A 16,240-nucleotide genomic window follows, 5' to 3' on the forward strand; every position below is an offset into this window, starting at 1 on the left:
GGAGACGCTGTCCGACGTGCTGATATTGGGCTCATACTCTGTGAGCCTGATTTGTAGCTGACTATTGGTGACCTGAAGATGAAGACTGACTTGTTGCTGATCCATCTTGTATAGGTAGCTATGAAATGTGACTGATGATTTTGTGCCTTTTCTTCTAAATACCAACTGCGCTGTCTTACAGAGATTCACACTTAGGTAGAATTTTCAAAATTAATGTTTTTACCTAAATTGTTTTCGCATGAAGACCCCCATGCTAATGCTAATCTTGGTTAGGTAGGCTGTTAGGGGTGACGTGGACAGTGACGAATGACTGACAAACTTTATCGCTGAGTTACATTATTAATACTGATATCTATAGTTTATGGTGTTGCTTAGTTGCATATGTTTTCTTCAAAGAAATAATGGGGGTCATTACAACCCTGGTGGTACAAGACCGCCAGGGCTGTAATGACGGAAGCACCGCCAACAGTCTGGCGATGCTTCCCAGGTCATTACGACCGTGACGGAAGCGCTGCAGTCGCACCGCCGGGGCCGGCGGTTTCCAGCCACAATGGCCCCAGCAGTAGTAATCCGCCAGGACAGCGCTGCTAGCAGCGCTGCCCAGGGGGTTACGAGTCCCCCTACCGCCAGCCTCAAACCGCCAGGAAAAGGCTGGTGGTACGGGGAGTCGCAGGGTCCCTGGGGGCCCCTGCACTGCCCATGCCACTGGCATGGGAGTGCAGGGGCCCCCTGAGAGGGCCACGTGCAGCTTTCCACTGTCTGCATAGCAGACAGTGAAAAGCGCGACGGGTGCAACTGCACCCGTCGCACGGCCGCAACACCGCCGGCTCCATTTGGAGCTGGCTCCTCTGTTGCGCCCGAGATCCCCACTGGGCCAGCGGGGATCTCCAAATGGCCGCGGCGGGGGTGCGGCTGCATTGGCGGCCGCCCGGCCGTCCAATATTGGCGGGCAGCTTCAGCCACCCGCCATGGTCATAATGAGGGCCAATGTCTTTTAACTGATGAATTAATAAAGAGTTGATTTGAAGAAACTTTGAACTAACAGATGACTTAGAATTGTAAGCAATAGGGAATACAACTTGTTAACCCTTTTCATGAGTAGTGGTTATTTCTTATTAGTATGATTTTTTTTGTGGTTTTATAAAGTGTTTATCTTGTTATTGATGTTGAATGTGGTTCAGTGGCCACTGCATGACTAGGATACTCCATGCAATTCAAAAGGTTCATTGATCAATACGCGTCCCCTTGTAAGTTTACTTACTAAGGACCGGGCGCGTTAGCAGTTTTTGGTAGCAGCTTGATGGTTAGTTTCCTTGGAGAACTAGTTAAGTGGTGATTACTGGTTATGATACTAAAAACGTCTCACTTGTATAGTGCACTACTCACCCGTTAGGGTTTCAAGGCACTGTACGCATACCGCTGTGGAACCCCTCCTGGCTTCTCCCTGTGAGGCACCCACTGCTGGGCCACCCCCAGGGTGAAGCCAGGCATCCAAGCGCTGTCAGGGCCGTTGTGGAGATTAAGCAAGCTATTTTCCAGAGTTAAAGATTGGGGCCCATTAATTAGATTAGGCACCAAGGCGAGAATTATCTGGTTCAAGGGAATTGAGCCCAAGACCCACCGGGCCAGATCACTGCATCAGGGTCTGCCGCTCTAACCATTGTGCCACACTTCTCCACTAAGTCTAAGACCATATTAGTCAAAGTTAGGGTTAATTGTTCGTATTTGATTTGAATATTGTTTTTCTGAAATGGCAATTGTAGAAAAGATGATGTCCCCTTAAGTCCAGAAATGACTTTCCCAGATCCTGGATCCGGCTAGAAACGTTGGGTATGTTTTCAGTATTTTGAGATGCGAAAGTGGTAGGTTGCGCTTGCACAGGCTTAAGCAAATTGCAGGTGAATTGTGAGGTATGTGAGGTAAAGTAGGGAGTCTGCGTACTCCAGTTGAGGTTAGCAGGGGTGTGTGTAATCCGTGGTATGAGAGTGGGGAAGTCGTCGAACTTCATATGTGTGTGGCGCTTTGTGCTCAAAAAATTATCCACGTGGTTGTTTGTGATGTACGGACCCAGTGTGGTCTAAGACTCGGGAGTAAATTGGCAAGTGTAGGAGACACTTGGTTTTATGTTGTAATCTGTATGGCTTAGTAGATTGATTGGGCGTGGTCAACAAATCGGTGTGTGTGAGAATTGAGTAAAAGAAAATTCAACTGAGATTTGGCAAGTTCTATGTACACCAGGACAGACCCTTTGATCAGTTGAGAGTAAAAATTTGCAGGTCGAATTTTGCTTGTAAATGTGGGAGGCTAAGAAAGAGGAATAGCTATATGAGCCAAGAGAGCCATTCATGAACATCGATAAAGGACTCTGAAGCGATTGTGTCTCTTCCTGTAGTAAACCAGCAGGTTTGTTTTAGTTATTGGGCTTTGGTAAGTGCTCGCAATAATATGCATTAGTTGTGTGAATCGTGTTGAGGAGGACGAGCTGTAAGACTTTGTTAGCCGCTGTGTGTGAGTGTGACGTCAGAGTGTGACGCGCTGGGATAGGTCGGTTAGTGAGAAGACCTGCGAGCGGATTGGCAGCCATCCGTAAGAGGCCATTGGTCGAGTAAGCGGGTGAAGGTAATCTTGGGAGTAAAAGTTATTTCATTATTGAATCAAAAGTAAACAAAGCAGGCAAAATGAAGTTTTTTAAGGCATTTAAGAGTGCGATGAATGGTGATACTTACATTAAGGCGTCAGTGGGGGAGCCGACCCCACCAGAAAATACTCCAGCTTACATTGTGATGGAGAAGCGAGGTGTAGTACCGTGTTTGTGGTTGAAGCAATGGTGTAAGTTAACTAAAAACCAAGGGTCTTTAGCATTTCCGGAGCATGGAACGTTTAATTTGAGAATTGTGGATCAATTGCAAATGTCATTGTACAACATGAAGCCATTACCAAGACCAGCACAGTTTGAAGCTTTAGCGGTTTGGAAGCTAGTGGCCAGACAGCAACAAGAGATGAAGTTTAAAAGGAGGATGAAGCAGGCAGAAAAATCATTAGCTGAAGCTAGATGGGATTGGCAACAAAAGAGATGGAGAGCAGTGACAGTACAGGATGTCAAATTGTTTCCTGCAGTTACAGAGGGAGACGAGGCAGAGAAGGAAGATAGTTCTAAAGAGGGGAAGAGTGGAGGAAGGAAGAAAAAGAGAAAGTCTTATGTGGACAATGATGATTCTGATGTTGAGGATCTCATTACGCAGCTGATAAGAGAACAACCTTCCCCTTTAACAACCTATTCGGGGGGTTCAGGCAATAGTGCTGCTGCTGCTAAAACTGCTCCGGCACAAGCCCAGGGAGCTGGGGGAGCTGTACAGGCAGAAGGCAGACACATCCGCCATTGGTGCAGAGAATTTATCCAGATGTGCCAGTGCTTCTGAAGCCAATGCTGGTTCAAACAGACCCGACACCAATGTTATTGCCTTCAGCGCAAGCACAGGGTTTGCCGAAGTTTACTCCACTGACAGGCACGCAATCAGATATTACACCAGTCATGAATCAGGCAATGTGGGTAACAGTCCCGTCAGGTGCAAGTGTTAGGGCAGCTCCAGATGCAATATCGCTACCAATTACTGTTGGTCCAGCTGTACCCTTATTTGCACAGAAGAAATCAGACGCAGGGGAACAGAATGAACTGTCACAGCGTCTCATGAGGAGGGGAGTGAGTGATCCTGTGCAAATGATGTAATCTGCAGGACAAACTTTCAATGGATCTAGACCTTTAATGGATCTTAGTAAACTTGTAGCGCTTCTAGATGCAGTGAATGGCCCGAATGTGAGTCAGAGTTTGAAACTTTTGACCCCACTTGCTTCAGGTGCAGTGGTGTAACAGCTACCAGTGCCAAATGCGAGCAACATTTCATTACAGGGATTGTCAGCTCAGCAATTGAGTGAGTGGTTAGATAGTCTAAACACACCTAAGAATGCATCCAAGGACGAAGATCAGATAACTCATGTAAGGTTGAATATAGAAGAAACCGAGTTAGTCAAGGGAACAATGGGCGTGAACAGATTAGAATTCTACACAGAAGAAGAGCTGAAGTACTTATGCCCAAAGATTACGAGAGAAGTGAGTAAAATACATCAGAAATTTTCAGAACTAGCAGAAAAACATGACATTGACATTGAGAAAACAAAGCATTTGAAACGCAGCTATAGATTAGATTTCGAGGCGAACGCTTTTGAACACATGAGATCAGCTGGAATGAAGGCACACTTGAGAGAATTGCTGCAGAGTGCACAGATTTGGGGCGCATTAGAGAAGTGGGACGGTAGAAGGACAAAGAAAAAAGATAAATGAAAACAGGATTCACAAGAAGGGGCTGAAGGTGTCGATAAGGGAGAATCAGTTAGAATGCTTCTGATGAGAGAAATTCCATGAGGGCAGTTTGTTCATGTTCTATGGCACAGGAGTGATATATTGTCATTTACAAATGATTATCCAAAATTAAGAGAGAAGCTGGTTGGGTGGTATCAACAGACAGAGAGATTTGTAAAGCTTTCCAAATATTTGTGGGAAGACCTAACATGCTATTGGAGATAGTGGTGCCGGCAGACTTGTGGGTTGAGTGTAAGAGAGCAGTAGACTGGCCGACAAGTGAACCGGAAAGGGATAAGATAACAGGTGCACCATCACCTGAGGTAATGAAAAATGATTACAAGGCGATTGAGTTTCTGAAGACAAGGATTTCTCCTAAAAACATTGATTGGCAGCGGATTGATAGAACGGTCCAAGAGTCTAATGAGTAAATACATACCTACTATGAAAGATTGTTGAAAGCATTTAAGCAGTACAGTGGTAAGGAAGCAATTGAGCCGAAAGACATGTTGCATTTTGTGTTCAGATTCGTCAAAGGTTTGAGACCAGAAGTAGGGCAGATGATTTTCATTTGCCAGCAAATCATTTGATTTGCTGGCAGGCGAAACCAATTATTGAGGTGTTGCAGTATGCAAAATACTGTAGTGATGAGATTGAATTGAAGCAGAAAAAGTTGAAGGAAAAAGCAATGGTGATGCAAATAAAAGCAGCCCAGACATGAGTGCAAGGGACTACAGTACTGCCTATGCCGCCGCAACAGAAAACTGTTATGATTCAGCCTCAAATGAGAGGTAGAGGACGTGGAATTGACATGATGCGTGGTCTGGACTTAGGGACTATGGTTGTTCATAATGACATGCAGGGAATGAAAAAGGTGTTACCGTTTCACTTGTGCAGAAACATGGGACACTGGAAGCAGGAGTGTCGTTGATGGCGCAGGATGGTGTTGTTCGGCAAGGTGACGTCACTACATTTCAAACTGTGAAAGTCCTAAGAATGGAAGAATTCATTCCTAATGTTCAGAATCAAGGACAGAATTTCTTACCGGTGCAGCACATGCAGGTGCCACATGCATAATTTACCCAATTACAACCAGTACAGTAGCAGGTCCCTATGGTACCTAGACAGCAAATGAAGATACCTCAAGCCCTGATGGAGCAGCAACAGGTGATGCTTACTCAGCAGGTCACAGGTCAAAGACAAGACAGTAGTAATAACACAGTGCATCAGTTTCCATTTTAGAGTGAGGATGAAATAAACGAAGAATGGATGAGTGGCAGTTCAGATGAAGGACCATGTATGCTTGCTGCTTCACTAGAAGTAGATCAGAGAGGACCTTTTGTGAAGGGGAAAGTGATGGGTTACAAGATCTCATTCTTGGTCAGTACAGGAACTAGACGCTCTACAGTAAGAAGCATAGAAGTCCCAAATTTACGTCTTTCAGGTAGGACAGTTCAAGTTGTGGGTGTGGAAAACAGACAGTTGACCAATCCAATCACAGAACCAGTGCAGGTTGAAATTGGAAGTTACCAAGGATTGCATAGATTTGTGGTGTGCGATTCAAGTCCTGTATCCCTATTGGGAAGAGACTTACTGTGTAAGACAAAATGTTCCATTAATTGTTCAGATACTGGGATAGAGGTCCAGATGAATAGTGATGATAAAGAAGAACAAGCGACTGAAACAATGACTAACAATGCCTATGGAGAATACCCATTGATTGAATTTTTCCCAGTGTTTACTGTGAAAGCATTGCATGTAGACTTGCAGGAGACAATGAAGGAGGAGGTCTGGGATTTGACAGGAAAGGAAGTAGGTCTGATTGAGGGAGTGGAGCCGATTAAAATCACTTTGAAGCCAAATGCAATGTTCCCGTCAGCTTCCACAGTACAACATGGCACAAGATGTTTTAATGAAGGTGGCACAAATAATTGGAGACTTTTTTAAAACAAGGAGTGTTAAAAGAAGTGCTGAGCAGCCCATGTAATTCACAGATGATGGGTTTGAAAAAGCCATGTGGGAAAGTGCATGTTGTACAAGACTTGCGAAAAGTGAATGACATGGTGGTTAAATGTTGTCCAGTAGTGCCCAATCCAGCAGTGATACTGTTTCAGGTTGCTTGCGATGCCGAGTGGTTCACAGTAGTAGATCTGTCACAAGCTTTCTTTTCTGTGCTTCTTCATCAGGATAGTCAGTTTCTCTTTAGTTTCAAATTCCTAGGCAGAGTCTACAGCTGGTGCAGGCTTCCGCAAGGTGTACGGAGTCACCATCATTGTTTAATCAGATCTTGAAAAAGAATCTGGAGTCATTAGAATTGCCATGCCAATCGACTCTTGTGTAATAAATTGATGATTTGCTAATCGCATCCAGAACGAGGGACGAGTGTAAACATGACTCGATTGTCTTGTTGAATCATTTGGGAGAATTTGCACATAAGGTCTCACCTGTGAAATTGCAGTATTGTCAAAAGTCAGTGAAATATTTGGGACATCAGATTGAAAAGGTATTGAGGAGAATCTCAAGAGAAAGAATTATCATGATTCTGCAGAGAAGTCCCCTGACTTAGCAGAGAGATGTCAGAATGTTTCTGGGAATGATGGGGTACTGTAGACAGTGGATTCCAAATTTTGCTGAAATTGCCAAACCGTTGCAGCAATTGACACATAAGGAAGTTACAGATCCCATTAGCCTAGATGAGAATCAGATGAGAGCATTCACTGAATTGTAAAGTGCAGAGCTCCAGCGTTGGGAATGCCTGATTACACAAAGCCTTTCACATTGTTTTGTCATGAATGTGATGCTTGTTCTTTGTCCGTTTTGACACAGGTTCATAGAGGTGCTTATCGCCCAGTAGCCTATTTTTCCGCTACCTTGGAACTGGTTGCAGCAGCTTTACCAGGTTGTCTGCGTGCAGTGGCCTCAGTTGGTCAAAATCTCTCCCAATGTGAGGGGGTAGTTATGGGATACCCTTTGACTGTAATGGTACCATATTCTTTTGAGACTTTACTGAGAAGGACGAAAACTCAATATTTGATGGGTGCAAGACTGACAAGGTATAATGTGAGCATATTGGGTGTTCCAAATGTAACATTGAAAAGATGTAAAGTGTTGAATCCAGCGACCTTGCTTCCAAGTGATACAGCTGAAATTGAAAAAGAGGAAGATATTGAGCATGATTGTCTTGAGGTGACTGAGCGGTGTACAAAACTGAGGCCTGATAATAGAGACACACGTTAAGAAGAAAATGACCAAATTATCTTTGTTGATACTTCGTGTCTCAGAGATGGAGCAGGTACATTGAGAGCAGGATATGCTGTGTGCACCATTACAGGCACATTAGAAGCTTCAAGGCTTCCAGGTGTATATTCTGCACAAGTAGCAGAATTAGTAGCTCTTACTAGGGCATGCTATGTTTCTGCAAGATTAAGAATCACAATTTACGCTGACAGTCAATATGGATTTGGAATTGTTCATGATTTTGGCCAGTTGTGGTCGCAACAAGGTTTTATGACCTCTACTGGAACTCCATTAAGAAATGGCGACCGAAAAAAAGAGTTGTCGTACGCAATTCAGTTACCTGAAGAAATTGCTGTGGTAAAATGTAGTGCACATCAGAAGACACAGGATTACATTTCCTTGGAAAATGGATTTGCGGATCAAGTCACAAGATTTTGCGCACTGAACTGTATATCGTTCAAAGGCAATTAGGAATTGATGCCTGAAGAAGAAATAACTGTGCAAGTTTTGCTTGGAAAATAATTGACACATTAGAGGAATTGAAAACAATGCAAGAAAATGCTGACAAGGAAATAAAAAAGCTGTGGGTAAAGTTTAAATGAGTTCAAAGACCAGATAAGATATCGTTTTCTGAGGAGGAGGGTCAGATGCTGCTGCCAAAAAGTTTGTTGACTCAGATGGCCAGGTGTTATCACAGTTGAGCACATATTGGAAGAGATACCATGGTTTGATTGTTCAAGGATGATTGGTTTAATCAAAAATTCAGACAAGCAGCAGAGGCAGTATGTCATTGATGTGTAATCTGTCAGCAACTAAATGTGGGGAAAGGGACAGTGGTAAATTTGAGCCACATTGGAAGAGCAGGAGAACCATTCAGCAGAATGCAGTTAGATTTAATTGAAATGCCCACATTTGGTGGATTGAAGTACGTGCTGGTGATTGTGTGTGTGTTTAGTCATTGGATTGAAGCATACCCCACACGTAGGAATGATAGTCTCACTGTAGCAAAGCTGTTGCTCAGAGAGTTAATACCATGGTTCGGATTTCTGATCTCTTTAGATTCAGATAGGGGAACACACTTATATAACAAAGTGATCAAACTCTTATGTGCAGCATTAAACCTTGAGCAGAAGATGAATTGCAGTTACCGACCAGAAGCTTCAGGACTTATAGAGCAAATGATGGGTATACTGAAAATAAGAATTGCTGAAATGGCCAGATGCATTACCTTTAGTGTTAATGTCAATGCAAAATGTACCTGACAGAAAGACAGGACTGTCACCCCATGAGATTCTCATGGGCAGAGCAATGAGGTTACCAGCAATTCCAGCAAATGCTCTTGTCAATGTTACAGATGATATGGTGTTGAACTACTGCAAAGGTCTGGCTCCTGTGGTTCGATCTTTCTCTCACCAGGTGCAGGCTGTTACCCTGCCACCCATCCATGACCCAGGTCACAATTTGAGAGCTGGAGATTTTGTCGTCATCAAAAAGGATGTTCGAAAGACTTGCTTAGAGCTGCGTTGGAACGGTCCATACCAGGTGGTGCTGACAACTACAACAGCTGTGAAGTGTGCAGGACTGCCGAATTGGATACACCTAACCTACACAAAGAGAGTGGTGAGACCGCAAGAGCATGAGGAAGTGTTGAGAGCACCAACAGCAGCAAAAGAAGTGGCTGTACCTGAACCACAACAAGAGCAGATTGAACCTGAAATTGACCCAGAGAAGACTGATCAATCACCCCAGTGGAGAACGAAGGTTGAAAAGAAAGAGAGTGGCAAGTCGAAGATGCGTTGGTCCAGAGTGGGCATATACAGCAACAAGTGAATGGCAAAATTAGTTCATGTCCTTTTGCTTTGACAGAGAAGTTCCGAATCAGTACTTTGATGCAACCTGAAGGGAATCACTAGACTGAGTTGTTTAGCTAATGTGAAGAAAAAATCTAAAGAGACACTGTTGAAATAAAACCGGAAAAGACATTGATAATCTGATATGACATTTGAAAACCTGAATGTGACAAGCTGATAACCAATTTTTGATACGGGAGAAAAGTGTTCCTGTGTGTGAATTTGAACAGTGAGAAAAGAAGCATTTTTTTTTTTTTTTTTTTTTGATTTTTCTTGTTGCACTTTAACCAAGAGCTATTTCTACTTTCTGATTTGGAACAGATCATGGCTGGATTAAATAATCGAGTTAAAAATATTAGATATTGCAATTATGTGTGGAATAATGTTTATAATAATGATTGTGGGTATGTCTATTCATGAGATGAAAGAGCTATTACTCCTGTTCTTGATACTACTACACTAACAGCTTTAGAGAGGTTCAAGCTAGATGAAAAATATTTGCATGATTACACTAATGCTCAAGGAGAGCTTTATTCTAATGTGTTTTATCAGTTGTTGAGTGAGTATGTGGAGGTAATGGATGCAAGGAATTGTCTTATGTGTACACAAATTCCTTCTTCTGTGGAAGAAGGGGTTACGTACTGCAGCTTACCCCTAGCGTATGGTATAACTTGTAGTTTGCTACTAACCCTATTCTATAATCAAGAGTATATTCAGTATTTCTATTCTAACCATGACTTAGGGGGTCATTCTGACCCTGGCGGTAGACTACCGCCAGGGCCAACGACCGCGGATGCACCGCCAGCAGGCTGGATGTGCATCCCAGGGCATTCTGACCGCGGCGGTACAGCCGCGGTCAGAAACGGAAAACCGGCGGTGTCCCGCCGGTTTCCCGCTGCCCTGAGGAATCCTCGATGGCGGCGCTGCAGGCAGCGCCGCCATGGGGATTCCGACCCCCTTACCGCCAGCCTGGTTCTGGCGGTTTTGACCGCCAGAACCTGGCTGGCGGTAACGGGTGTCGTGGGGCCCCTGGGGGCCCCTGCAGTGCCCATGCCAATGGCATGGGCACAGCAGGGGCCCCCTAACAGGGCCCCACTAAGATTTTCAGTGTCTGCATAGCAGACACTGAAAATCGCGACGGGTGCAACTGCACCCGTCGCACCCTTCCCACTCCATTCGGAGCCGGCATCCTCGTGGGAAGGGGTTTCCCGCTGGGCTGGCGGGCGGCCTTCTGGCGGTCGCCCGCCAGCCCAGCGGGAAACTCAGAATTACTGCGGCGGTCTTCTGACCGCGTAGCGGTATTCTGCCGGCGGAACTTTGGCGGGCGGCCTCTGCCGCCCGCCAAAGTTAGAATCACCCCCTTAGTGTTTTCTTTTGTATCCATTCTTAGATTTTTGAGTAAAGTAGCTAAGGAGCATGACATTATTAGTTAGGAGATTCTTTGATCCAACACTAACATTTGGAACTGCTTATGCACACCGTAACAACCTAACTTGTTTATTGACCCCATTAGAAAAAGAGCTTTATAGGGCATACTGATGACAGAAGGAAGGCATTGAAGGAGAAGTTAGAGAAAGGACTGGAGAAAAAGACTTATGAGAATGGTTATGCTTACGCTGCTATTAAAACACAAGGAAAATTAGCTTTAGATGCATTATATGCAGGGAAACTTTGTATATATAGGCCAAAAATCACGCATTGACATTTTATTTGTGGGAACGAGTGAATGTAGGCATGTGTTTCTGTTTCAGAGTAAATGGACTTTTATGCTGAATGGTCAGGACCCTGTGATTCCTGGGATCTACTATATTTGTGGACTTAATGCTTATTACCGTCACCTGGAGGATGGTATGGGACACCCTATTTAGGGATAGTTTTCCCTATGATTCATCAAATAGATGGTTTAAAGAAAATTCAGAAAGTGACTGAATTACATCATGAGCAACAGAGGAGGGAAACCTCTTCTGCAATTGTGGGAGAAACTTTTGGTGCAATAATTCCTTCTGTAGGGGTAATTCTGAATGCAATCAAGATACGAAAGTTGTCTACTATTGTGGATAACATGCTGACAAAATTTACAGGGGCACTACTCCTGTTAAAAACTGAATTGGCTTTGGATAGAGCTATGACACTTCAAAATAGGCTTGCTTTAGACATAATTTTAGCGAAAGAGGGCGGTGTCTGTAAAATGATTAATGCCAGGCACTGTTGCTCCTACATTCCAGAGAATGATAAGGAGATAAGAGACTAAGGCCCTCATTCTGACCTTGGCGGGCGGCGGAGGCCGCCCGCCAAAGTCCCGCCGTCAGGTTACCGTTCCGCGGTCGAAAGACCGCGGCGGTAATTCTGACTTTCCCGCTGGGCTGGCGGGCGGTCTCCTTCAGACCGCCAGCCAGCCCAGCGGGAAAGAGGCTTCCACGATGAAGCCGGCTCGGAATCGAGCCGGCGGAGTGGAAGCTGTGCGACGGGTGCAGTTGCACCCGTCGCGTATTTCACTGTCTGCGCAGCAGACAGTGAAATACATGTAGGGGCCCTCTTACGGGGGCCCCTGCAATGCCCATGCCAGTGGCATGGGCACTGCAGGGGCCCCCAGGGGCCCCGCGACCCCCCCTACCGCCATCCGGATCTCGGCGGTCCGACCGCCGGGATCTGGATGGCGGTAGGGGGGGTCGGAATCCCCGCGGCGGTGCAGCAAGCTGCGCCGCCGCGGAGGATTCAATGGGGCCGCGGTACACTGGCGGGACCCCGCCAGTGGTGCCGGTCCGACCGCGGCTTTACCGCCGCGGTCGGAATCCCCATTGGAGCACCGCCGGCCTGTCGGCGGTGCTCCCGCGGTCCTCCGCCCTGGCGGTCAAAGACCGCCAGGGTCAGAATGACCACCTAAGGGCCAGATGTAGGAAGGCTTTTGCGCCTCGCAAACGGCAAAAAATGCCGTTTGCGAGGCGCAAAAGCCCTTGCGCGATGCAGAATCACATTTTGTGTGTCTGTACCAACTCGCAAAATGTGATTCCGACTCGCAAATAGGAAGGGGTGTTCCCTTCCTATTTGCGACTACATGGCGATGTAGAGTTGATTTGTGACCGCTAAAGCGGTCACAAATCAACTCGCAGTTACCATCCACTTGAAGTGGATGGTAACTCATTCGCAAATGGGAAAGGGTTACCATGGGGCCCCTTCCCCTTTGTGAATGCAAAAAAAAATTTTTTTCAGAGCTGGCAGTGGTCCTATGGACCACTGCCTACTCTGAAAAAACCCAAAACAAAGAGGTTTTAGTATTTTTTTTATTTGCTGCTCGTTTTCCTTTAAGGAAAACGGTCTGCAAAGAGAAAAAAAAAAAACTGCTTTATTTCAAAGCAGTCACGGACATGGTGGTCTGCTGTCTCCAGCAGGCCACCATCCCCGTGAGTGCCTAGACCTGCTATGGGGTCGCAAACTGCGACCCACCTCATAAATATTTATGAGGTGGATTTTTGCGACCCCATAGCTAGTCGCAGAAGGTGTCTGAGACACCTTTCTGCATTTCCTTTTGCGAGTTGCCAATTGCGAGTCGCTGGGACTCGCAATTTGCAACTCGCAAACGGAAACCTACCTACATCTGGCCCTTACTCACAACTTAATTAATTCAAGCAAAGATTTGAAGGATTTGAAGGAACGAAGGGTTTTTGAGAAAGTTGGAGATGGATTTGCCTCTGTGGGAAATTGGTTTAGTCAAATTTGGAATGAGGTATTATGGAAAATCATCCAGGGAACATTAATTGTGATTGTTTCGGTATTATGATTATGGGGTACATGCAAATTATGGCAAAAGATAAAATGAAGGACATCTAAGAATGATCAGAGGAGGGAAGAACCACCTAGGAGACAAATTTATAGGGAAAACTCAAGAAGAAGGAAAAATACATCTGAGACAAATTTGTAAAGTGTTGACAAGAAGTGTGTGATGACACATTTAGTCATCAGAGGAGGGACTGATGGAGCAGATATGTTAATTAAGAAATTTCTAATTACTTATGTGTGTGTTTACTAATGAGAAAACGCATAGAGATATGAATTGTAGAAACATAATGTGCGCCCTCGAGGAGTGATCACCATGTGTACTAAAAGAACGAAAAGATGCAAAATAATGAAAAACGTATTAAAAAATGTACTAATATGTTATAACAAAATGTATTACCTATGTTTTATATTAATTCATATTCTTAAATTAGCCGGACTAAGGGCCTGGTTTCACTGAGCCTCACTTGCTCTGAACATGGAGAATTGAAATGCCTTGCAAGGACTGGTAACCGGGGATTGCAACTTTGAACCGCTCGGAGTTCAGGCCGCTCAGCTAGAACATTCTGCAAAATGTACCAACGAGCAGGAGATGATGAAGAAAATAAATTTGATACAATTATGTGTAGTGTAGGCTAAATGTACTTTCCCAGGACTTGAACAATAGAGGCACTGACTGAAGACTCGTATGCAACAATGTTGTTACCTGAAGAGCCGGATGATGTTCTCATCGTAAGAAGAAACAATCAGTTTTATGGGACACAAGACATATGCAAACTCAAACATTTGGTGAACAAAAACTATAGGTTAGAGTCATAACTTCTGATAGACTGACCAATTAACAAATAGTGGAATGGACTGGGAGACCCTAATAAAAAGTCATGACAAAGGGTGAAAATTCAGAACTGCGAGAAGAAAGTTGATGACGTCAGGAGATGCTGTCTGAGGTGCTGATATTGGGCTCATACTCTGTGAGCCTGATCTGTAGCTGACTATTGATGACCTGAAGACGAAGGCTGACTTGTTGCTGATTTATCCTGGATAAGTAGCTATAAAATGTGACTGACTAATTTCTGACACGTACCAACTGCGCTGTCTTACTGAGATTCACAATTAGGTAGATTTTTCCAAATTAATGTTTTTACCTAAATTGTTTTCACATGAAGAACCTCATGCTAATGCTAATCTTGGTTAGGTAGGCTGTTAGGGGTGAAGTGTGACAGTGATGAATGACTGACGAACTTTATTGCTGAATTATATTATTAATGCTGATATCCATAGCTTATGGTTTTGCTTTGTCGCATATGTTTTCTTCAAGAGATAATGGGGGTCATTACAACTTTGGCAGTCGGTGTTGAAGCGGCGGTAAAACCGCCAACAGGCCGGCGGTAATAAAATTGGAATCACGACTGCGGCGGAAACCGCCAACATAGACAGCCACTTTAACACTCCAACCGCCACAGCGGTACAAACAAACCCCGCTGCGGTAACCGCCAACCGACAGGCGGAACACAATGTACCGCCCACACTATTACAACCCACTGATCCGCCACCTTTTCCGGGGCAATTCACCGCAAACAAAAACACGGCGGAAACAGGACTTAGAAGGGAAAACGCTCACCTCTACACACCCCACGAGGAATCAGGACGCCATGGAGCCCATGCTCCAGATTCTGCCAGCCTTTATCTTCCTGCTCCTCTACCAGGAGCACGAACGCCGGCGGCGAAGACAATGATGAGTACTGCACCTACGACACAGGGAAGGGGGGTAATAGTGACACACACATGCAACACGCAACACCCCCACCCCCACCCTCACCCACTATTTCAAACACACAAATACATATTGATACATAACAATTACACCCACCAACCCTCCCCTGGAAGAATGCTAGGACAAAAGGCAATGAGTCGAATAAGTGTGATATATTCAATTACATACATCAAAAATATTTACAAATAGATACATTTATACTATATACTATTATATACACCAAGAACAAAAGTCCAAGGGATAGTCCCACACCAAATACCCGAACAAGACGGAGAGAACACTGCAGGGGCATCAGATAGAAATAAAACAGGCACCACAGGGGGAAAGAAAGGGGGGGCACCTCAGCCAGTTGAGTGCACGACGCCAGATCCATGAGGGGGCTCAATGCCCACTGTTCAATCCTGGGGACTGCAAAGCCACAGTCTCTCAAGTCTATACGGTGGGTGGGTTGCCCTCTGTTCAATCCTGGGGAGTGCAAAGCCACAGTCTCTCAAGTCTCTACAGTGGGTGGGTTGCCCACTGTTCAATCCTGGGGAGTGCAAAGCCACAGTCTCTCAAGTCTCTACAGTGGGTGGTTTGCCCACTGTACAATCCTGGGGAGTGCAAAGCCACAGTCTCTCAAGTCTCTACAGTGGGTGGTTTGCCCACTGTTCAATCCTGGGGAGTGCAAAGCCACAGTCTCTCAAGTCTCTACAGTGGGTGGTTTGCCCACTGCTGCATCCTGGAGAGTGCAAAGCCACAGTCTCTCAAGTGGATAACATTCTCCACTGGTTTCTGGAGGGGACCTTGTGCCCAGAGTGCTTCATCCTGCCAAGGACTGAGGTAGTGGATGTATCTCTCCACTGGTTCTGGAGGGGGCCTTGTGCCTAGAGTGCTTCATCCTGCCCGTGGCGGACTCAGTAGCATCGGAATCACTGGTGCTCACTGGCCTGCGGTGCTGCTTGCGGCGGTGTCCTGGGCAGCGGTTCAGCTGGTGGCGGTCTTGTCCTAGCCTGCGGTGCTGCTGGCGGCGGTGTCCTGGGCAGCGATTCGGCTGGTGGCGGTCTTGTCCTGGCCTGCAGTGCTGCTGGCGGCGGTGTCCTGGGCAGTGGTTCAGCTGGTGGCGGTGTCCTGGGCAGCGGTTCAGCTGCTGGCGGTCCTGTCTTTGGCAGCGGGGCTGCTGGCGGTTGTCTCCTGGGCAGCGGGGCTGCTGCTGGCGGTCCTGTCTTTGGCAGCGGGGCTGCTGGCAGTCGTCTCCTGGGCAGCAGG

General features: G+C 45.7%; 1 pseudogene; it reads left to right on the forward strand.

The window, feature by feature from the left end:
- The first annotated feature begins 12,581 nt into the window (after positions 1-12,581).
- Positions 12,582-12,703, forward strand: LOC138257714 (small nucleolar RNA SNORA35; annotated as a pseudogene).
- The last annotated feature ends 3,537 nt before the right edge of the window (positions 12,704-16,240 follow it).

The sequence above is a fragment of the Pleurodeles waltl genome, chromosome 1_2 (assembly GCF_031143425.1).
Source record: "Pleurodeles waltl isolate 20211129_DDA chromosome 1_2, aPleWal1.hap1.20221129, whole genome shotgun sequence".
NCBI lineage: Eukaryota > Metazoa > Chordata > Amphibia > Caudata > Salamandridae > Pleurodeles > Pleurodeles waltl.